General features: G+C 39.7%; 1 long non-coding RNA gene across 1 annotated transcript; it reads left to right on the top strand.

The window, feature by feature from the left end:
• Positions 1-23,063: 23,063 nt before the first annotated feature.
• On the top strand, positions 23,064-23,678 carry LOC143737706 (uncharacterized). The gene is made up of 3 exons (XR_013203699.1): positions 23,064-23,151; positions 23,315-23,383; positions 23,631-23,678. It is a non-coding gene; the product is annotated as an uncharacterized LOC143737706 (long non-coding RNA).
• Positions 23,679-24,026: the final 348 nt, after the last annotated feature.

Genomic DNA, 24,026 nt, shown 5'->3' with positions numbered 1-24,026 from the left:
CTCCAAGCAGTCTGGTGGTAGACACTGCCACAAACCCCCTGCACCCCACCTCCACTGGACGGACTTAAGTTTTCCATCCGCGATCTTATGCTTCAGCAGCTAGCTCAGCATAGCGTAGTTGTTTTCGCTCGTATGCCTCATCCACTGAGTCCTCCCAGGGTACAGTGAGTTCGATGATGAAGACCTTCTTCAGAGAGGGGGACCAGAGAACTATGTCAGGCCTAAGTGTGGTGACTGCAATCTCTGGAGGAAAAACGAGCCGTCGACCAACATCCACTAGTATCTTCCAGTCACAGCCCCCTCGAAGCTGACCATGCTCCAGAGAAGTGGGCCTGCACTTGGCTACCTTTGCCCCCATGCGGACAAAGTTGATCTGCAATGGATTGGGTGCTGATGGTGGGTAGGGAGTTGGAAGCAGTTCGTTTGTTTTCCAGGGTGGCTGCAAGGATCTTAAGGACTTGGATATGACGCCAAGTGTAACGTCCCTGGGTGAGGCTGACTCTACACCCGGTCAGTATGTGCTTGAGAGAACCTGGCCTGGAGCAGAGGGCACATCCTGGATCTTTACCCAACCACTGATGGAGATTGCTAGGTTTTGGAACATCAAATGTAGCCCTGATGATGAAGCTGATTCGCTTTGCTTCCATGCTCCACAAATCCTTCCAGCTGATCCTCCTTCTCTCCACACTCTCCCAACGTGTCCACTGACCCTGTTTACCAAGGGAAACTGCCTTGGTCCACCTTGCTGCTTCTTCCTGCTGGTGTATTTCCTCCACCACCAATTTCCTCCGTTCTGGTGCTGTGGCTGTATTCCAGGCTGGAATCCTAGTTGTTAGCCCAAGGACTCCCCTTCCCTGCTGAACATGCCCCACTATGTCCGCAAGTCTGAGAGTGGTTGCTGCCTCCTCCACCGCACTGACTGGTCTCCATTTGCGGCCTGCAACCAAGGTTGGTGCGTTGTTATATCGCACATCTAGTAAATTTTTAGTATTTTTCTTTTTGTAAAATGAATAAACATGTATTACGCCATACTATGTTTTAGGCTTATATTACATTGGCAGTAAATGATAAAACGTAAAATTTACACTGCTGCGCGGGTGTTTCTAAGACAATGGGTGAGGGAGTAACAGCAAATTTGACATCTTCCTCTCTTCTGATCAACGTAATCAATTTCTCTCTATATATTTTTTCCCTTTTTGAAAAGTGTCGGAAAGGCTATAATGGATTTTTTCTTCTTATGCTATTGGAAAACGTGGGAATACAAAATTTTGATTTGCTGTCATCTCCTGTTTACAACTATAGAAGTTTAACCAACTATGGCGACTTCCACAATACAGTATCAATCAATGAACAAAAGCCATCGCACACCTGTTGGTGATAGGTGCGTAGGAAAGGAAGACCAAGCTTGATCGACAATCTACAAATAGGAACTCCCGCACACTATCAGTCCTTGCAAATAAAACTTTAATTTAGCAGCAACGTTTCGGGCTTTCGACCTTCATCAGGCATATACAAATTTACAAACTCTTCCTATTTGAAATACAAACATGACCAATCAAAATATCATCAATGTATCTATACCGTTTAATGATACCCTTTTACTCGCGTATCATTAAATGGTATAGATACATTTGTAAGGAACTCAGCTTTTTGGAAACATTAATAATCAATAATATCTTTTTATTATTAATTATAAATATTTGGGTCAGTTAATTGGATTAACTTGATGTGGCTGAATTAATATTACAATCAATTAATCAGTTCGTCCAAAGAACTATTTTGATTATTAATTTATTCTAAGAAAAAGGGTATCTTCCATGGCCACAGAAGAATAATTATTTCTTCGCCTGTACAGCACTTAGAGCCAGTAGCAAAAACCGCGATCGTAAAGTGACTTGTATTGCAAACAAAACAGAACCAAATACATATTATGTACAAGTTTTATTAACTAAATATAGATATTTATATGAATATAAATAAACTAAACAACATACACACATGAATACATAAATAGGTTAGTGATAGGATGAAATTGGAAACCGGAAGAGGGTCTATGAGGAGAACCATCAGAATTTCATTTTCACATTTCATTGAATTGAATACTTGCATTTGTAATGGGAACAATTCTTGAAGTTGTTGAAAATTGAAGTCGTTGATGGTTCCGGCAGCGTCAAGTGGAAGTTGGTTGAGCGTTCTCTTTCTCCAGGAACGCATGATTGGTTTGGGCAAGGCCTGGGACTCTGTTGAGGCCACGCCGAGCACCCAGGAGAAGTGAGGAAGTCAAAAGGATGGGTGATTGGAGTCGTTGTTGGTTGGAGTCTTTGTTCCAAAACTCCTGAGATTGTCCTTGGTTCTTTGTGAGAGAGTCTTCTCTCTCCTGCCTGAGCCCACCTCTGGTTGGAATCGAGGCCTGCTGGGCCCTTGGGCCCCCGTGGAGGGGGAGGGGTTTCCCCAGTATCCCCAGAACAGTGTTGCGGCTGGATGAAAGAACTAAGAGAGGGAGGTCACATGTGGACTGTCTCTAATAAGGCCTGGAGAAGATCCTCCCCTAAGGGTTGAACTCGACCAATCAGAAAGGGGACATGTCTGAGAGGGAAAGTGGCTCTTAGTTGATTTACGGATCTTTGTCCCATAATATGATTATACCTTCATTAATGCTAAAATAGCTATAACACATCCACACTGCATTCTAGAAGAAGGTGATGTACATCAAAGTGTGAGTCATTAAATGAGGATTATTTAGGTAGGAGGCATTATACAGGTGAGGTTACATTGATCGTTAGTTGGTTGTATACCAGGATACATACCATAATATATACCTAATAGTACACGAGACAGTAAACCATTTCCACTGTTTCTTTCACAGTTTTATGCATGTTCATTTATAGATCAGTTAGTCTATGATTAACGCAGCAAAGTCTGTTTTAAAGAGGGTTTCTGTTTCATAGTCTCTCTCTTGAGTATGTGGCCACATTCCTCGGAGGTCGTAAAATCTCCTTATCATGCCCTGTAACATGACACTGTTTCTTTCACTTGTGTTTGTTCATTTGGGCTGTGTGAGGAGTTTCATAAACCTTTGTATATAATGAATAAATAGTATGTGTCTGATTGGTCCATACCCTACACATTGATGATATTTTTTGTATTTTTTTGGGCGATCATGAGGAAGCTAGAGAACTTGTAACTTTTTTGAATGGCTTGGTCGACGACTTAGAATTTACTTCTGAAATTAATCATTCTAAAGTACACTTTCTTGATATGTGGGTACAGAAGAACGAAGGGAGGTTGATTACAACTTTGTTTACAAAAGAGACCTATCGCAACACACTTTTACTCGCCACCAGCTTTCATCCGACATTATTTTAAAAAAAGGACTACCTAAGAGTCAGTTCTATAGATTGAGGAGGATATGTTATTCTGATTCCGATTTTATTGAGAAATCGAACATTATGAAAAATAGATTTTTGAATAGAGGTTACCCTTCAGAATGGGTTGATGAAGCATTTAACACATCTTTTAAAACAACAAGGTCTGAGTTGTTAAAAAAGAAGCAAAAAAAGCAAGAAAGTATTCTTTCACTTGTATTACGACTCATTCACCAAATTCTTACACGATAAAATCAATTTTTAAAAAACATTGGCATCTGTTGTCTTCTGATCCGGAGTTGAGCGAAATTTTTCAACATCCTCCTTTGATTGTTTATAAACGTTCTAGAAATCTAAAAGATTGTTTGGTACATGCTCGTTTTCAAAGTTTTAGTCCTTGTCCATCTCAAAGTTTGCTTAGTCCAATACAGAATGGCAATTATTGTTGTGGTAATTGTGCTCAATGCAATAATACATGTAAAACTTCTTTTTTCTGTCATCCATGAACCGGCACAAAATATACTATCAAATCTGTGATTACTTGTGTCACGACTTATGTTGTTTACTTGATCCATTGTCCGTGTGGGTTAGGTTATGTGGGGAAAACGTCACGGCAATTAAAACAAAGAATTAGAGAACATAAGAGCTCTATCAGAAGAAAAGATGTAAATTATCCAGTTGCAGCTCATTTTTTAGCCTGTAATCACGATGTTTCCTCTTTACGCTTTTGTGGTATTGAAAAAGTGAATTTGTAATTGGTGTAACTGTGTGTTGTCAATTATAGATTATCAATGGGCTTAAGTGGTTACAGATGTAACTTTGTTGATTGGTCATGTGTGTATTTCAAATAGGAAGAGTTTGTAAATTTGTAAATGCCTGATGAAGGTCGAAAGACCGAAAAGTTGTTGCTAAATTAAAGTTTTATTTGCAAGCACTGATAGTGTGCCGGAGTTCCTATTCGTAGACTTCCACAATACAGAAATTGAATAATGAAATGTAAAAAATAAAACGTATATTCACAATATGAATTAAATATGCATTGATTCATATTGAAGCTTAAGTTATTCAGTCAAGAGCAGTGAGTAATTTTCTCTTTTTTTGTTGTTGTTTGGTAAAAAATTAAGAACAGACAGCAGCAGGTATATTAAGCTGCTGTCACTTTAAGAACTATTGCACGATATTATTGACACACATATAATTGTTTTTTACTTGCCAAGATGGTCATTTTTTTGCGATTTATTGTGCTTTGTAACTCAGTAAAGCTGTATTTTCTTTTTCATGCATGTTCTTTTATCGCTTTATATGCACTTGACACAATCAAATTATATAATTCATATCATATCAAAAATAATGAAATATGAATAATATTGTAACAATGTTCAAGTTCAGGGAAGGAGGCAGGAACCGGTGAATGTGCAACATAAACTTTAATCAACAAACAATCAAACAACAAAACTAGAGAAAAGCGGCAGACCCTCACAGACGACTGCCGCATATAAACATAACAAAAAACATATATTCTAGGCATGGTTCCACTATCTTTTCTCCTTCCGGAGCTCCTCTATGGGACTCAAGACTGGTGTAGCGGTGTACATAAAGCCTGCACTCGAATACACCACCAACACAGCGGAGAACCATCCTCTTCGGCTTGATGAGACGCCTGTTGATGTTGCTAAGATTGATGGAGGAAGAGAGGAGAAAAAGAGCAAGTGACCCGCTCTTCACTTTCCTCGCCACAGAGCTGCCAAATACGACCTGGTTCAGGCTGAGAAGAACTAAAATATTAATAATAATAATTTGTTACATTTATATAGTGCTTTTTCTGGGTACTCAAAGCGCTTTACATGGAAGTGGGAATCTCCTCAACCACCAGCAATGTGCAGCATCCACCTGGATGATGCTACGACAGCCATATTGCGCCAGAACGCCCACCACACACCAGCTTAGTGGTGGAAAGGAGACAGTGATGAAGCAAATCAGTATATGGGGATGATTAGGAGGCCATGATGGACAGAGGCCAAGGGGCAAATTTGGCCAGGATGCCGGGGTTACACCCCAACTCTTTTTCGAAGGACATCCTGGGATTCACAGCAGCAACTGTCACGGTTCGTCAATCTACTGTTTCCTTCTTGTCTCGTGGCATTTGTTATTGTGTGTGTGTGTGTGGGCGTGGTCTCTGATCACTACCGCTGATCAGTGGCGCCAGCTGCATATCATCTTTGGCGCCAGCTGCATCTGATCAGTGGTGCCTATATATACTCACTGTTTGTGTCTTGTCTTTGTCAGATCGTTTTGTGATGTGTTCCGGTGTCATTCCTTTTCCTGTTTGGTCTTCTCTCGTGGTCTGTGTTCCCGTGTTGGATTATTCGTCGTGTCTCTTCGTCTGTTGATCACCTTCACCTTCTGGATTTTGGATACTCATCATCTCTCATCACCATCAGTTCGGTTCCATCGAAGTCCCTGCGTCACTTGCCCATCCATGTGTGTCACTTTTGTGGATCTGAACCTGACTGTTGCTTTCTTAATAAACGTGATTATTTACCTGCTCTTGCCTTCTCTCCGTTACTTAGCGTGACATAACGATCTGACCATTTGGAGGCAGCAGGTGGATCCGAGATCAACCTCAATGATTTCATCACCAGCAGCATTAATCGTATGGATTCACAGGAGGAATGCATCGCGAACACAGGCAGGCGGTACAAGCTTTAGTGACGCAGGTGTCCGAGCTCACCCAGCAGATACTACACCTGAGGAATCCCACTGCGCCGCCCACGCCGCCGGTTCAACCCGCACCATCTGAGTCGTCCTTCCAGTCGGAGCTTCGTCTTCCCATCCTGGAGGCCTACTCAGGTGAACCCAACTTCTGCAGAGCATTCATAACAAGGTGCTCTATGCACTTCTCGCTTCAACTCCGCACCTTCAACAGCGAGCGATCGAAGGTAGCCTTTGTTTTAACGCTGCTGACTGGGAGGGTGGCATTATGGGAAATGGCAGTGTGGGAGAACCAGGACCCATGCTGCGCCTCATTCCAGGCACTCGCTGAAGAAATGAAGCGAGTGTTCGATCGGTCGATGGCGGGACGTGAGGCAGCCCGAGTCCTTGCCGATTTACACCAGGGAGACCGATCGGTGTCGGACTACTCCATCGAGTTTCGTACTCTGGCGGCCGAGTGCCAATGGAACGAGGAGGCGCAGTGGGACATGCTCCTGCGTGGGCTGGCTGACCGTGTCCAGAACGAGATCTAGGCGCTGGATCTACCCACGAGCCTTAACGGCCTCATCGACCTGGCGCTCAGAGCGGACACACGTCTGGCCAGGATGGAACGTTGTGTTCTTCCAGTTCGTTTCCCGGGAGGCACAGGGGATCCCAGAACCAGCGGCGGGGACACTGTCAGCATATAACTCTGAGTGGAGCACTCAGTGTTATAAGTCTTGTCTTACGTCTGCTTGTCCGTCTGTACCTGTTTTTGTGTTTCAGGAGGAGACAGTGGATTTGCTTAACGTGCCCGTAGAGTACCTGGACCTGAAGGAAGTGTTCAGTAAGTCTCGTGCTGCCTCTCCCCCTCCGCACCGTCCCTACGACTATGCTATTGATTAGTAAATCTGCATCTGATCAGTGGTGCCTATATATTGTAAGGGGTATACAGTTAAAGACCCAGAACCAGATATGAAGAATGAAGACCCAGAGTCAGAATTATAAACAATTAAAGAAAATATTTACTGAAGATAGTTTGCAGTTTCATCAGCAGAAGTCAGCTTCAATACTCGCACAGGAGTTCGTAGGCCGCCCCGCTTACAGTTACAAAGATCACAGCAGTTATACGATTTCCAAGGTCTAAGCTACGTCATTGCTTACAGGATGAATGATTCTCATTGGCTATGAAATAGATAAACACAGTAATTTTCCACACATATACAGATAGACTGAAGCATATCTCCATCGATTATGCAGCTGAAGTTAGGCACGTCATGACCTTCCAGGTCGCAGATTTGGGTTGCTGGGCGCCAGCATGTCCAGAACAACAACTCAGTCAATCTCCAATAATGCCAGTGGTTCCTTAACCTGTAACCAAGAAGACTAACACACACACCGACACACAGCTTTTCCATGGTTGGATTTGGCCAGGCTCTCACTATAAACAGGAGAGTCCTCTCAAAACATCAAGATAATGCGTTCTTTCTCTCAAGGATAGGTAAACTTTAGTCTAACTGGAAAGAAAGGCTTTAACAAAGAAATGGCCCCTTAAACTATTGGCTTCAATGACCCCTATATGTTTTAACACATTGAAGACCTTTCTCAAACACAAAACAAGTCCCTATTTCATTTCTGGAAGCTGGGTTAAATAAGCAAGCACTGCATTCAGATATCAAATACAGACATTAAAGAATACATGAAAAGAACATTTCAGTAATCACACTGGTAACTTATATAAATAAAGTAAAATCTCCAGAGAAGTCATTCAACTCATTTGATATTTAGAAGGAAAAATATTGATTAATACCTTAATTATAATCAATCATTACATATACATTGAAGCAGCAGTGGATTCCAATCCACCCCCTTCAATATACTCACTGTTTGTGTCTTGTCTTTGTCAGATCGTTTTGTGATGTGTTCCAGTGTCGTTCCTGTTCCTGTTTGGTCTTCTCTCGTGGTCTGTGTTCCCGTGTTGGATTATTCGTCATGTCTCTTCGTCTGTTGATCACCTTCAGCTTCTGGATTTTGGATACACCTCATCATCTCTCATCACCATCAGTCCGGTTCCATCGAAGTCCCTGCATCACTTGCCCGTCCCTGTGTGTCGCTTTTGTGGATCTGAACCTGACTGTTGCTTTCTTAATAAACGTGATAATTTACCTGCTCTTGCCTTCTCTCCGTTACTTAGCGTGACAGCAACCTGGTTTTCCCAGGAGGTCTCCCATCCAGATACTAACCAGACTCACCCCTGGTTAGCTTCAGTGGGCAACCAGTCTTGGGCTACAGGGTGATGGCTGCATGGCTACCAGAATGAGGTAGGGTTATATCAGAAACTTGCTAACTACCGATGGTCAAATCAATTACATGAACATGTCATGATGATATAAGTATTGATTAATAACTGATTCTTCAAGTCAAATGTGCCCCTAAATAAAGAACCACTCTAATTTGAGGATGCAATATTTTATTCAGTTCATTTCATTTCTAGCTCCAACTTCTGAAGTCCTCCCTGCTGCTGACATCCTGGACAAGGGTAAGAATAACAAATCTATAAGAATTATAAAAAGTTATAAATGATGAAATATAAAATATCTAAGATTTTTAACTACAAAAGATTTTTAAATACAATATTCACGATCGCTTCCGTGTTTTGTCTCAGCCCGCCCAGTTACGTGCTGCACCGGAAGCCGATTTTGCATTCGGTGGAGATGATGGCAAATTACATTCGCTGTTTACAAGAGCTTCCCTTGATTACCGTGAATGACGTTAATCATATTGTGAGGCAGTCAGCTGTCACACCCAACAGTAAGAAGGAGAACGGCTTCAAATTATATATTTCGAGCTACATCCATATCATGCTAGATCCGACTAGTGAATTGGTTTCTAAAATTGTTGTCTCCGTTTCTGACCAGTTCATACCTCTGCCTCACAAAGGCAAAAGGTTGTAACTTCGATTTTTGGCGAAAATGAGTTATTGTCATTTTTAGCTCAATAAACGTACATTTTATCATTTAGACAAACATCAAGTTTCAATTCGATTGTTTTTTGGGGGAAATTAGATGATGTTTTTGGCGTAACTTTAAAAAGCGAAGGGGAAACTGTGGTATAAGCCCTTAACATCAGTTACGGCTTTATGCCTTTGTTTCTCGCAGCTCCTGAAAACTCGAATGAAGTTACGGATGGCTGCCCTGAAATTACGGCACTCTGCCTTGTTCTGACCGACCATCAAAGTATTGCCGCGGCTGGAGTTATGGGGTTATGATGTAGCAATTAAATCACCTCAGACACACATGTACATGTTTTACAGTGATTGCTTTTGTGGCATACTCTCGGGGGGAAATGATGGCTTTGAAACGTAAACACCAAGATCAAGGTAAGAATGACACGACACGGGTGCATAAAAAAAGATAATCTTTAAAATCCAGTAATAGCTAGCGGTAGCCTTTAGCTAGCGATGCTACTTCGCAAACTAGACACAAGCACGGTCTTTTGCCTTAGTAGGGCAGACCTGTAATGATTAGTCCACTGGAGGCAAGTTGAAGTGAGAACCCAAGTGCAGCTTTAATTCCAAAACATGATCAAAAATAAAACAATGGCATGGTATTGATGTAACATTTGACAATGAAGCTTCAAAGCGCGTGTGGAGCATAGACTGTAAAAAAATGGACAAAGCATCTGTGACGTCACCCATAGACTTTGAATAACGGTTTTGAGGCCGTTTATGGGGGGTATGGGCGGCGCCATCTTTGAAAATATTGGGAAATCCTAACCCCGCCCACCTTCTGGCCAATCCATATATGGGTAAAAGGGCGGGCTTTGTGTGAGTAGATTACATACAAAGTCAATGCAAAGACGCGAATAGACGCATCATTCGCACCGGGCGTTGCGAATGACGCGAATTGGGCGACGCGTTTGCGAATGTTCAACTCGAGCGAATGTTCAAGCGTCTAACTATACGCGATAGACGCGTATTTGACGCTCTATTCACGTTCGGTGTGAACACACCATAACGTCATAAGATCGACTGGCAAACTAGGCTACTTTTTACAGTCTATGGCTACTACATTCACTGCAAAGCCGCTGAAGAGTACAACCCAAAATATATTAACACTCCAATGTGGGACATATCAGTGTATTCTTATGTTATATTTATTCATTTGGCAGACGCATTTACAGTGTTTCAAATGTCAGTTATAACCATAGGTAAAGTACCTCCGACGCTAACTTATCTGAGCCGATTTAATGCTAACTGTTGCAGTGCCACTGCCCACAAACATTGATGCTGAACAGTGCTAACTATGTGAAATAGTAGTGGAATGTCACTTACCGGAAAAAATGGAGCAAAGTACTCCTACAGTGTCGGTTAGTGCAGTTTATAGCAGAGCAACCCATTTTATGTACAATATTTCAATACAAATGTTCAGAAAGGATACAGAGGGGGTCTGATGTGTTGTGTCAGATCATAGCCGAGACGTCAAATTTCAGGAATTCCACTCGGCACAGCCCGTTATCAGCTGTCAATCAAGCTGTCAATCAAAGTTAACCACGCCCTTATTTTTCATACATTTTATTTCTAAATGATCTAAACTAACGAGTTAGAAAAAATGTCACCCCCCTCACAGTTGTCAGGCACTCGGAACCTATCGAAAAATACTATAAAAGTCCATGGGACCAACCTATAAAAACATGAATTTATGCTGTGAAAATGGACATTTTAACATGGGGTCTATGCCCCTAGCGGATTGTCGATGTATTGCAGTTTTTCGCACTTCCGGGTAGGCTTCATTTTTCAGATTATAATGTTGCCGCTTGGTATGGAGTTGTAATTTCTCATGAAGCTCCGTGCCTGAGCGTGTATTGTTTTCAGAGAAACATGTGATCAATGAAAAATGAAGCCTCACTTTCTTTCCAGTCACGTGAATACTTCACTTTGCGTGTCGGAATGTTTGAACCCAGACCACTGCTCTACTATAGGTACTCTACTTGGAAGTTTAAGTCCTTTTTACAAACATACATACATTATCAGAATCAGAATCAGAATCAGAAAGAGCTTAATTGCCAAGTGTGCTTGCACACACAAGGAATTTGTTTTGGAGCTGAGGCTTCCAGTGGACTATACAAATACAACAAGAAACATGAAGCATAATACTACAAATTATAAGAATAAAGAATAAAAATATAAATATATGAGAATAAAAAGTATCACAGTTAGGTTTAGTCAGAATAGACATTTCCAGATTTACTAATTTAGAACATATTTACAGTGTTTTGAATATTATAATAAATAAATCTAAATATAAGTTTAAGGATCACCTTAGTTGTAGGATATTGCACTAAACAGTGGGAGTATTGCACTTAAAGGCATATGCCTTGGGAGCTGCGTTAACTATTCAGAAGGGAAATGGCCTGTGGGAAGAAACTGTTCCTGTGCCGAGATGTTCTTGTGGCCATTGATCTGAGTCTCCGTCTTGACGGTAACAGTTCAAACAGGTGGTGACCAGGGTGAGTGGAGTCTGTGATGATTTTACCTGCTCTCTTCCTCACTCTGGAAGAGTACAGGTCCTGGAGGGATGGCAGGGGGGCACCAATGATCCTCTCCGCAGTCCGGACTGTCCGTTGTAGTCTCCTGATGTCTGATTTGGTAGCTGAACCAAACCAGACAGTGATGGATGTTCATAAGACAGACTCGATGACGGCTGAGTAGAACTGAATCAGCAGCTCTTGTGGCAAGTTGAACTTCCTCAGCTGGCGAAGGAAGTACAGTCTCTGCTGGGCTTTTTTTACAATGGAGTCAATGTGATTGTCCCACTTTAGATCCTGAGAGATGGTAGTGCCCAGGAACCTGAATGACTCCACTGCTTCCACAGTGCTGTTCATGATGGTGAGTGGGGGAGTGCTGAGCTGTTCCTCCTGAAGTCCACGATCATCTCCACTGTTTTGAGCGTGTTCAGCTCAAGGTTGTTGTAACTGCACCAGACAGCCAGCTGTTCAACCTCCAGTCTGTAAGCAGACTCGTCACCATTATGGATCAGACCGATGACAGTGGTGTCGTCGGCAAATTTCAGGAGCTTGACAGAGGGGTCTTTAGAAGTGCAGTCATTAGTGTACAGGGAGAAGAGCAGTGGGAAGAGAACGCACCCTTGAGGGGCGCCAGTGCTGGTGGTGAGAGTCCTGGATGTGTATTTCCCCAGTCTCACTCGCTGCTGCCGGTCTGTCAGGAAGCTGGAGATCCACTGACAAATCGAGGATGGTATGGGGAGCTGGGTCAGTTTGGCTTTGAGAAGATCAGGCATGATGGTATTGAAGGCTGAACTGAAGTCCACAAAGAGGATCCTTGCATAAGTCCCTGGTCTGTCGAGATGTTGCAGGATATAATGCAGTCCCATGTTGACTGCATCATCCACAGACCTGTTTGCTCTGTAAGCAAATTGAAAGGGATCCAGCAGGGGTCCAGTGATGTCCTTCAGGTGGGCCAACACCAGTCTTTCAAACGACTTCATGACCACAGACGTGAGAGCGACAGGTCTGTAGTCATTAAGTCCAGTGATTTTGGGTTTTTTGGGGACCGGAATGATAGTGGAGCGTTTGAAGCAGCAGGGAACTTCACACTGCTCTAATGATCTATTGAAGATCTGTGTGAAGACCGGGGCCAGTTGGTCAGCACAGGCTTTTAAACAAGCAGATGAGATGCCGTCTGGGCCTGAGGCTTTCCTAGTCTTCTGTTTTTTTAAAGACTCGGCTCACATCCTCCACACAGACCTTAAGCTCAGGTTGGATGGCAGGAGGTGCAGGAGGTGATGGTGAATGTGTGAAGTTCAGGTTAGAGCCGGTGTGTGGTGTGAATGAGGGCTTTTCAAACCTGCAATAAAATGAATTTAAATCGTCAGCCAGGTGTTGATTGTACACAGATCGGGGGGATGGTGACTTGTAGTTGGTGATGTTCCTCAGGCCATTCCAGTCTATAGATAGATAGATAGATAGATAGATAGATAGATAGATAGATAGATAGATAGATAGATAGATAGATAGATAGATAGATAGATAGATAGATAGATAGATAGATAGATAAGCCTTTAGCCTATGTTAAATGATCATATATTCTGACACATAAACAGCATAGAAACCAAAAAAATAATTAGACCAACATTTAGGCTACTTGCATCAAGCAATTCTGTTTGTATTTTTATAATTAGTATTAATATAATTGTTACATTTTAATTTATTGCCACATTTTAATATGTGAATTGTGCGTTGCCAGGCCTTTATTTGTGCTTAAATGGATAAAACAAAGGCACTGCGCAGTGCGCACTCAGCTGCGCATAAACATGGCTGCTATAAATTTGACCTGCCACAAGATGGCGCTGTTTTCGTCACTCTTCATGCTTCAAATCTTTTCCCGAAACATTCAGGGGAAAGCCTCAGTGCTTAATTTGCCCATCCCTATGGCATGGCAAGGAACTCAAAATATGAACATGAACTAACAAGACACAACAGTGGTTATAGGAAACAATAAAAGGACACATGGCATACAGGAGGGCTTAAATACACAAGGACTAATGACTAGACAAGGGGCACCTGTGAACAATGAAACAATGAACCAATGACAACATGATACACCAGACAAGGGAACACATGGCAGGATCACATGACTATAACAGGGAATCACAAGACAACAGGAAACATGACAAAGACATGACAATACCGGTCTTTGTATTATTTATCTATTTAGTTAAACATATAGTTTTACATATATTGTTTTTCTCTTATAAAGTGCTTGTTTGTGCAATATACATACAAATTGCGTTGATGAATGCGATTGTAAATGACTATGAGTCATTTCTCAGTTTCCAGTAAAGATCAGTTCACATGATAGATCAGCGTGAGGGCGACATGTTTCAGGTCGATGAAGAAGTCAGAGAAGCCCCATAGGAGGACAAAAAAGACAGCTGAACTCTAAATGAAATGCATGTTTTAAACAGAAGTTGTTTGTGGGTTCTACATCTGTACAAAGACATGCATATTCAGTAAATGGGAAGTGCTTCAATTTAATGATAGTAGATAGTTTATCTTTTAATAGACATTTCCAGGCGTTAGTCACAAGCTGGCCGAATGAAGATTTGGCTTTGTGTATGAAGACTTGAAGCAAGGATGGTTTCTTTTTTCTTTTCTTTTTTTACTTTAAAACGTTCCTTATCAGTTCAGGATTCATGACTTGCAGGACATGACTTACCTCTGTGCACATGCTAATTGCAAACTAGACGGACATTTAAGGGATACGGTACAGTCATATCACTTATTACACAGCATTTCGCCACATAAATAATAATGGGGATAAGAGATATTGATTTGAGATAAAACTGTTTTAAAATCGTACCTGTTTGCTATCTTATAATCCAACATTGTATAAAACAATAGTCGCAAAATGGCTGGAGCTGAGTTTGTATGAAATGAGAGAGCGAGTCCGCGATACTGGATGACATAATTAAATAACTTTACACAATAAAAATTATTTGACTGAGTTTTAATATTGGATTAGCTCACCAAATGTTCCTAGCAAGCGTATAGCGCTGCTGACTTCAGTAACCCGGGTGAGCCTGTGTTATCTGTTTTCAGCGGTTGTTATTGGGGAATAACAAATAACGGGGACAAAAAAAAAATACTGAATACTAGGAATGACCCAGTTATGTTATTTTTCCACCTGAATGCGAGGAGTACAACTTTTTCTTGTAGCTGATTTGTGACATTCACCAGGTCTGTTGCTCAGAAAGACTGCTATTCCAGCAGCAGTTAACCATGCTCTTATTTTTATACATCAGCTTTTTAAAAAGTTTACAACAGATTGACAGAGAGAACTGTGGAGAAAGACAAGAGAGAGAGGAACCATTCTTTGATGTTGTTTTGCACATGGCTGCACCACCCCATTATTTGAATATCACACGGCGCACAGTTTGAGCCTGGACACTTTCTTTCTCTCTCCTGATGCTATTGTGCGAGCAATTAAAGCTTGTGCCACAAAGGGATGTGTTTGTTAATGACATCTAGCATTTAAAAAGCTGTCATTCCTTTGTCACCACTGAGAATTAGTTTCTTGTGTTGCATATACTTTACATAAACTTAACCTAACAATGCAAATGATCTGAAGGGGAGGAGCTGTTTGTTTAGTTTGGGTTATTCTGAGCTAATCACCTCCAGAATTAGACAAACAGGTCTATGAAAAAAAATGGTATTTTAGATTTTCTTTCTAGAGATTTTTCTAACAGAATAATTTTTCATGCATTGCGAAAGCAGCTGTAATTTCGTGGCTGTATCAAATAACAGGTTATTTAGTTGAGGGTAAAATAAAACATGCCATTCTGGCCATTTCACTGGCCACCAATTAAACACAATCAATCTATTTATAGCTATTCTAACCATTCACATGTAATTAGTGGCTGCACAATCAGTCCCAAGTGTTGAAGGGTGTAGCTTTCAATAATTAGCCCCCGACCCTTTCAGTGCTGAAATGTAGCCATCAGTTGCAATGTATCACTTCAGTGTAACTGTAGCCTATACGTTGCATATTGCTCACACTGAGTATATATGATTGTACACCTTAATAATGTCAGAGGCCCACAAAATTAGGGCTGCCCCCGATTAAATATTTTCCTAGCTGAGTCGTTCATTTAAGCCATTAGTTGATTAGTCGGGGTAAAAATACCAAACCATATTAATAAGCATTTGAAATATAAATTAATCGCTCTAGCATGAACATAAAGTTTGCCTCAGCGACACAGGTAAACATCGCATTAACTTTTTTCAGATCAGAATGCAAACTAAATCACATATATAATATAAATGAATAATAAAAAATAAATAAATAAATAAATATAAACAGCCTTATCTTTATTAAAAAAATTCATTTAATGAAAATATTTTTTAAAGTAGGACATAAATATAAAATTAAATTATATTGGTGGTGGTTGAGGAGATTCCCCCTTAAAGCGATATATAAATGTAATGAATTATTATTGTAAATTTACAGCAAACTGAAACACTTAAAAGAGCAGTATCAGGGCAAACATAATTAGGAAACATCACAGTTTAGCCTTATAAAAACTCAGAGGTCGAATACAAAAGAAATACATTATATTCAAAACGATTAAATAAAATAGCAGGAAACTGAGACACTACAACAATATGGACAATTAGGCAACACCTATGCTGCATCCAAAATCGCATACTTCCCTACTATATAGTAGGTTAAAAACAGTATGTGACAAAAGAAGAATGTCCGAATTCACAGTACTCATAAAAAAGTAGGCGAAAATTACCCGGATGACGTAGTTCTTCCGGCGAGAAGTGTGCATACGATGGACACTTTATTATCCCTATTGGACACTTTATAAGACACTTCAGTTTTTATTATCACTTTATTATTTAGGATTATAAAGGAGAGGATTTGTGAATGGCAGTGGTAGGTCACACGATAATGACAACATGGTGAATGTAGTACGTCCAGATTCGGTAACGCTTCCTTTTACAGTCTTGTTCCCCATGTACATACTATGTACTTATTATAGTAATTACAATAACTGGGTAATAACTAGGTACTAACCCTGAACCTACCCCTAAACCTAACCTTAACCCATGTACTTACCTTATATTAACCAGTACTTTCTTAGGTAAGTACACTGTAAGTACACATAAGTTAACGGACTGTAAAATTAAGCATTATTACCCAGTACTTACTTAGGTAAGTGTAAGTACACGTAAGTTAACGTACTGTAAAAGGAAGCGTTTCCCCAGATTCATACTACACACATTCATACTCTATAGAAGGTCCTTTTTTTGTCGGCCATGAAGAAACTGCTTATTCAAAATAACTACCTTCTCAAGAGAGTTTGCGATTTCGGACGCATCCCTTGTCTTCCGTAGCCAGAACTTCAGACTGATGGCAGAAAGTCTGGAATCCATCGTAGCTTTCATTGGCCAAGGACCGCTCAGAGGCCGCCTGACTGACATGTAAAGCAATCAATCACAGTTTGATTTGTTCCACGTCAGGTTTAGAGGCGTGAAAATTTAACTGTGTGTAAACTCTTGGATGTATTTTAAAGAGTCTAACAAAGAGCCGCATACTTTACATACTTCACGAAAATCCAGTGTTTAGTTGATCCTGATAAGCACTCACTGTCACAGTTGTAAACACAAAGGCTGGATTTTTCCATAAGGTGGTTGGGTGTCACTGTATCTTTGTTTCCAGGTGGACATGCACATCTACTAGAAATCCTGTAGAATTCAATTAATCAGATCATGACTTTGAAACTCCTGAAATGTTTTTTATTTTATTTTGCATATGCATTAGACGTTCAGCCACCGATCCAGAGATGTGACGTCTTATTAGGCTGAGACTAGGCTATACCTGACTCACAGTCACTTTTTTTCCTCTTCTTAGTCTTCTCATAATGAGGAAGGAACACGAGTTTGTCCACATTGTCGGGGAGAAATGAGCTCCTTGTCTTGCTAACAGCCGGCTTTTGAGAAGATGCACTCCGATGTAATGCCGGGTTCAGACTACACAATGTCAGCCTGATTTTGGCGCAATCCATAGGGTGTCGTGTTGATTCATAAATGACAATGGGCGTCGGGACGCAAGAATACATTTTTTCATCTCTTTTAGTGTGTCATAGTGGATGCCAACCATCCCTGCATCTGTGACGCTACACAATGAAAAGACAGAAAGACTAGCATGTTTAATTTTTTTTTTTTTTTTGGTCCTCCACAAGGGGTTCTATGATGTTGACCAATAAGATCACAGAAGCCCCTCCGTACACTGCTTTTAAAAGACACCTTTCAACTGCACACGACAGGAGACAGCCGATAGACCGGAAGTCATTCATTTGCTATGGAGAGTCGAACAGGAGCTGCATGGGGTTCCGACCATATGCGGATGCAAAATTTTCGGATCCGTTTTGAGCTTTGGATGTTGTTAATTTTTTACCTGAGCTACTACACCATATGCAACATGCCGACCGGATGGGATGTATTTCAATCAGATCGGTGTGAAAATTATTAATACTTTTTGTTTAACTAGGGGTGAATTCAGACAGTCGTGTACAAATGTTGTGTTCAGTGGAAAAGTGGCTAAACATGGCAAAATGAAAGAGACATGATGGTATAGAGTGGTGCAGTTATGACATCACTTTGTAGGCCAAAACACGGTACAGTTGTCGGAAGCTTAGTGGTGGTGACGTTGAAGTTGAGCGACCGTGGTGTAGTTTGTTTATAGTCTACCTTTACCTTTTTGCTTCTGGCGACTGCATTTAGGCTTCAAAATTCACAAAATCTGTGAAAATTATCTTGATGGACAAAACATGAAAGTATCATAAAACTTTGTTTATCACAGAACTTGTTTTTTAGCGATAATCCAAAAGCATATGGAAAAATCCTACTGGGATTTTATCGAGGGAACCAGTGTGATGCTAACTGCCGGTTGGCCGACAAAGTGACGTCATACCTGCACCACTCTTTAGCTCTATTAGTGCTGCTAGGGGGTACTATGCAATAATGGAAAGGTTCCTGGAGCAATGGCATCAATACCTTTATGATGTTTCTTCGAGGTACAACCATGACAAAATGTAAAAATATAAATGCTGGCTAACGATAGTCGAGGCGCTTCAGCAACCATAATGAGTTATTATGGGTTATTACCATAAACTCATAATGAGTTATCAGCACATAATGTGTGCTGAGCCTGTTTGTTTGCATTCTTGTTTTCGGAAGTCAGTCACTAGTTCCCCCTTCTCGATGACATCACGCACATCATTAAAGACGGCAATCAATGATTGGTCGCGAAGCAACATGTAATCTGACAAGTTTCTTGTGTTTGCACCTGCCTCTGCCACACACGTCATGAAGAGAACAGATGTCATTGAAAGAGGGATGGAAAGTTAAAGTTTTCAATTAAAGATTGTGTACATATTAATTGGGGGGAAAAAAGATGTGCATGGATAAATCATTTATAATGAACACAGCAAAATTCTGTAAAAAAAGAAAAAGAAAAAAATGAATTGTGATGAATTTTTTATTTCATGGTGACTCTGATAGCGGCCATTTTTCAGTTATCAGTCATAAAATGAAAATAATTATCAGCTTATCTGGATCAATGAAGGTAAATACTTCCTTTAAAGCTCTAGTAGGTAGCTTTTGTAAACAAATATTTGTTAAAACTCTCATTATGTCCTGAAAGTAGAATATGAGACAGATAATCTGTGAAAAAAATCAAGCTCCTCTGGCTCCTCCCTGTGGTCCTACTGCCATTTGCAGAAATACACCGCTCCCGGTCAGAAACAACCAATCAGAGCCAGGAGGAATGTCTTAGCAGTGTGTGCGCTGATCACCCCTATCTTGCACAGCGCGAGCGCGTACCGTCGTTCGTGACTCTCCTGTTCAAACTCGTTCATCCAAATGAACGAATCTTTTTTCGAGTCATTTCATTCATTCAACGAACGAAATGACTCGAAAAAAGATTTGTTCATTTTGAACGAGTCTTTTTTGGAGTCATTTTGTTCATTCAACGAACGAAATGACTCGAAAAAAGATTTGTTCATTTGGATGAACGAGTTCGAACAGGATCACGAACGTGCATCACAGAACAGAGCAAGGCGAGCATTTGTGCTTATAAAACTTAAAGTTTTTTATTTATTTTTGAAATGACCGATCGTTTCACTAGATAAGACCCTTATTCATCGTCTGGTATCGTTTAAAACCCTTTTAAGCTGCGCTGAAACTGTCATTTGGTCCTCGAAACGTTTGTGTCCTATTGAAGTCCATTATATGGAGAAAAAGCCTGGAATGTTTTCATCAAAAAACTTAATTTCTTTTCGACTGAAGAAAGAAAGACATGGACATCTTGGATGACATGGGGGTGAGTAAATTATCAGCAAAAGTTTTTTTTTAAAGCGAACTAATCCTTTAACGTTATCTTAGTAGCTATAACTTATAGAAAGAGTGCAACCTTATAAAGTTACATCTATTGCAAAATACATAATGATTTGAGGACCAAGTTTGTAGTCAAAGTATGGGCAGGCCATAGTCAATGTAAAGCATATTGTTGATGTTTCGTCCCTATTAGTGAATGTTCCATAACGGCCGTTTCACACCGCAAGCATGAGCGGCGCGTGAGCAGCACGTCAGCGCAACTACATCGTCACTGAAGCTGCAGACGCACGCGAGTATTCACACTGGAAGCGTTTGTACAGCGTCACAACAGCGGCTCCCAGGCTACACAAGGCTACATATAAGCAAGCATTTCTTTACAAAGACTTTTGTAAAATTTGTTTTTAGAAGTTGGTCATTAACACATTTGAAGTTTGTTCAAAGCCCAAACTGAATAATTAAAAACAAGTTTAATGGGTACATTTTCTATAAAATTTTCTTTTCTTTATGTTAGTCTTCATTTCCTTTTCTGACATACTGCAGTTCTTGTTAAAACACACTAGACATGCAAATTCTATGCGTTTTGGGCACTTTTTGTGTAAATCATATTAATTTTGTCCATCAAAAGTGTGCTTTCACTTTAATTGAGCGTGAGCAGCGCAGCAAAAATAGACTCGAAGCCGAAACCCCCGCTTCACTGCTGCTCACGCGACGCTCACGCGCTGCTCCTGCTCGCGGTGTGAACGCACTCATTGATTAACATGCACGCCGAAAAAAATACGCGCTGCTCACGCGCCGCTCACGCTTGCGGTGTGAAACGGCCGTAACTGTCTATAATCTGCCGTCATCGGTGGTCCTGCTTACTAGCCTGCGCGTTCACAGCAGGCTCCGCTGTGGGGGAGGAGCTGTGGATCCAGCTAGCAGGGAACGTTCTCAGAACTTTGGCTAACATTCCCTACAAGTTTGGTTAATGTTTTAAAGAAAACATTTGAATGTAATGTTCTAAGAATGTTTTATGGATGTTTTATCATTTCAAATAATGTTCCTATAAGGTTAAATGTAAACTAAGATATAACGTTTTAACTGTAACATTTTGAGGATGTTTTGGGAATGTTGTTGAGATAACAGATAAGACAATGTTCTTAATAAAACATTGGCACAATGTTCCATAATAATAGGAGAGGAACATTATCATATCAACGTTCGCAAAATGTTTTGAGGATATCATTGAGGCCTGAGATGACGGAGTGTTTTTTATAAAACGTTCTTGTAATGTGATGTGTTAGCAAAGCAAGAACGTTTTAAATGTAACATTTTGAGGATGTTTTGGGAATGTTGTTGAGATAACAGATAATACAATGTTCAAAATAAAACATTGGCACAATGTTCCATAATAACAGAGGAGGAACATTATCATATCAACGTTCGCAAAATGTTTTGCGGATATCATTGAGGCCTGAGATGACGGAGTGTTTTTATAAAGCGTTCTTGTAATGTGAAGTGTTAACAAAGCAAGAACATTACAACTGTAACATTTTCAGGATGTTTTGGGAATGTTGTTGAGATAACAGATAAGACAATGTTCTCAATAAAACATTGGCACAATGTTCCATAATAATAGGAGAGGAACATTATTATATCAACGTTCGCAAAATGTTTTGAGGATATCATTGAGGCCTGAGATGACGGAGTGTTTTTTATAAAACGTTCTTGTAATGTGACGTGTTAGCAAAGCAAGAACGTTTTAAATGTAAAATTTTGAGGATGTTTTGGGAATGTTTTTGAGATAACAGAAAATACAATGTTCAAAATAAAACATTGGCACAATGTTCCATAATAACAGAGGAGGAACATTATCATATCAACGTTCGCAAAATGTTTTGAGGATATCATTGAGGCCTGAGATGACGGAGTGTTTTTATAAAGCGTTCTTGTAATGTGACGTGTTAACAAAGCAAGAACATTTTATATGTAACATTTTCAGGATGTTGTTGAGGTAAAAGTTTGTAGAATCATCTTTTATAAAACATTGACACAATGTCCCATAATAACAGAGGAGGAACATTATCAAATTAACGTTCGTAAAATGTTTTGAGGATATCATTGAGGCCTGAGATTACGGAGTGTTTTTTTATAAAACGTTCTTGTAATTTGAAGTGTTAACAAAGCAAGAACATTATAACTGTAACATTTTGAGGATGTTTTGGGAATGTTGTTGAGATAACAGATAATACAATGTTCTCAATAAAACATTAGTACAATGTTCCATAATAACAGAGGAGGAACATTATCATATCAACGTTCGCAAAATGTTTTGAGGATATCATTGAGGCCTGAGATGACGGAGTGTTTTTTATAAAACGTTCTTGTAATTTGAAGTGTTAACAAAGCAAGAACATTATAACTGTAACATTTTGAGGATGTTTTGGGAATGTTGTTGAGATAACAGATAATACAATGTTCTCAATAAAACATTAGTACAATGTTCCATAATAACAGAGGAGGAACATTATCATATCAACGTTCGTAAAATGTTTTGAGGATATTATTTAGTCCTGAGATGATAAAATGTTTTTAATAAAACATTCCTTTCAATTTACTTTTTAACATTTTGCATGAAACATTTTGAGGATTTTTTTAGGGATGTTGTTATCTTTTATAAATCATTAGCACAATAACAAAGGAGGAACATTATCAAAGCAACATTCATCAAATGTTTTGAGGACATTATTGGCCTGAGATGACAAAATCTCATAATATGATGAGTAACAAAAGCTCATAACATTTTAAGGATATTTTAGGGAAGCTGTTTAGGTAACAGATTGTAGAATTATTTTAACCTATAAAATATTGGCATAATGTTCCATATTAAAAGAGGAGATTATCAAAACAGCATTTGTAAAGTGTTTTGAGGATATTACTCTGAACTGTTTGAACTGTTGCGCGAAATGTGTTTAGAAGAGACGAGAAGCTGATTGGGGGTCACTGTGGATCGACGTTTAAAACTACCAATCACAGCGTGATTTTCTCATGACGTAAGAACATTTGAAATCGACAAACAGCGCAAAGAAAGTAACGTTTTTGTTGAAGAAATCGGCGCAAAATGCCCGTTGTCTAAATTGACAAATTGCCAAACAACAGAACTCCTGGTCAACGGAAGAGCTCTTTCACAACTGTAAGTTTTTTTTTGTGTGTATTTTTCAGTTTACATATAGCTTTCTCTTATCCTTGATATATGTCTTTCAGTGTTAGATTTTACTTTCTTAGAATTTATGACAGTCGCATTAAATCTGAGTATATGTTACTTTTGAATAACAGCTAGATATGTTTTAATCCAGACTCCAAACTGCCTGTTTGAAGATGAATATAAAACCGATGACGCAATAAAGTCTCCATTTACAACAAAGGTTGTAGCCTACTATAATATTGTGTTCTGTGTATATGAATACTCTATTTTTGCAACTTAAAAGTGTTAATCTTATTGTCTTTTGAAAGTAAAAGTTAATAATATTTCAGTAATTCATAAAGAGGTAATGGGAAAATTGGAAAAAGCATTCAGTCTAAAACGTTTTCAGTCTTTTGTGTTTCTAGCAAATATTGTATGTGCTTGTAATATCGTTGTATGTTGACAGACCATGTTTTAAAATATTTCAGGTAATTACTCTGGGGCTGATGGTCAATGTAAAGGACACAATCTGGCAAACATTAACCTGCAGAGTTGAATGGATATGGGAGCTAAAGAGACTTGTAACTGGTAGGTGGTTTTGTGACTTGTTGTAAATCTTCACAGAATTACCTTTATATTATAATACAGATTATAGTAATCTTGTTCAAATGTTAGGAAATAATTATGTTGGTTTAAGAAAGCCAACATATTGTTAACCTATTTGAACTAAATATTATTATTATTATTATTTTTCTGAGACAAAAATTTTCAACTCTAGAGCTTTAGTGCTAAAAGCACCTAACACAGACCATAAATGATCTCATCCAAAAGACATCCAAAAATGAGAATTAGCCCATGATTTACTCACCCTCAAGTCATCCTTG

This window comes from Siphateles boraxobius, unplaced genomic scaffold, assembly GCF_051911475.1.
Source record: "Siphateles boraxobius isolate OS27281-9 unplaced genomic scaffold, OSU_SipBor_1 1, whole genome shotgun sequence".
In the NCBI taxonomy this organism is placed as follows: Eukaryota; Metazoa; Chordata; class Actinopteri; order Cypriniformes; family Leuciscidae; genus Siphateles; species Siphateles boraxobius.
Note: the sequence above shows the minus strand (reverse complement) of the source record. Positions and strands in the feature narration are given on the sequence as shown.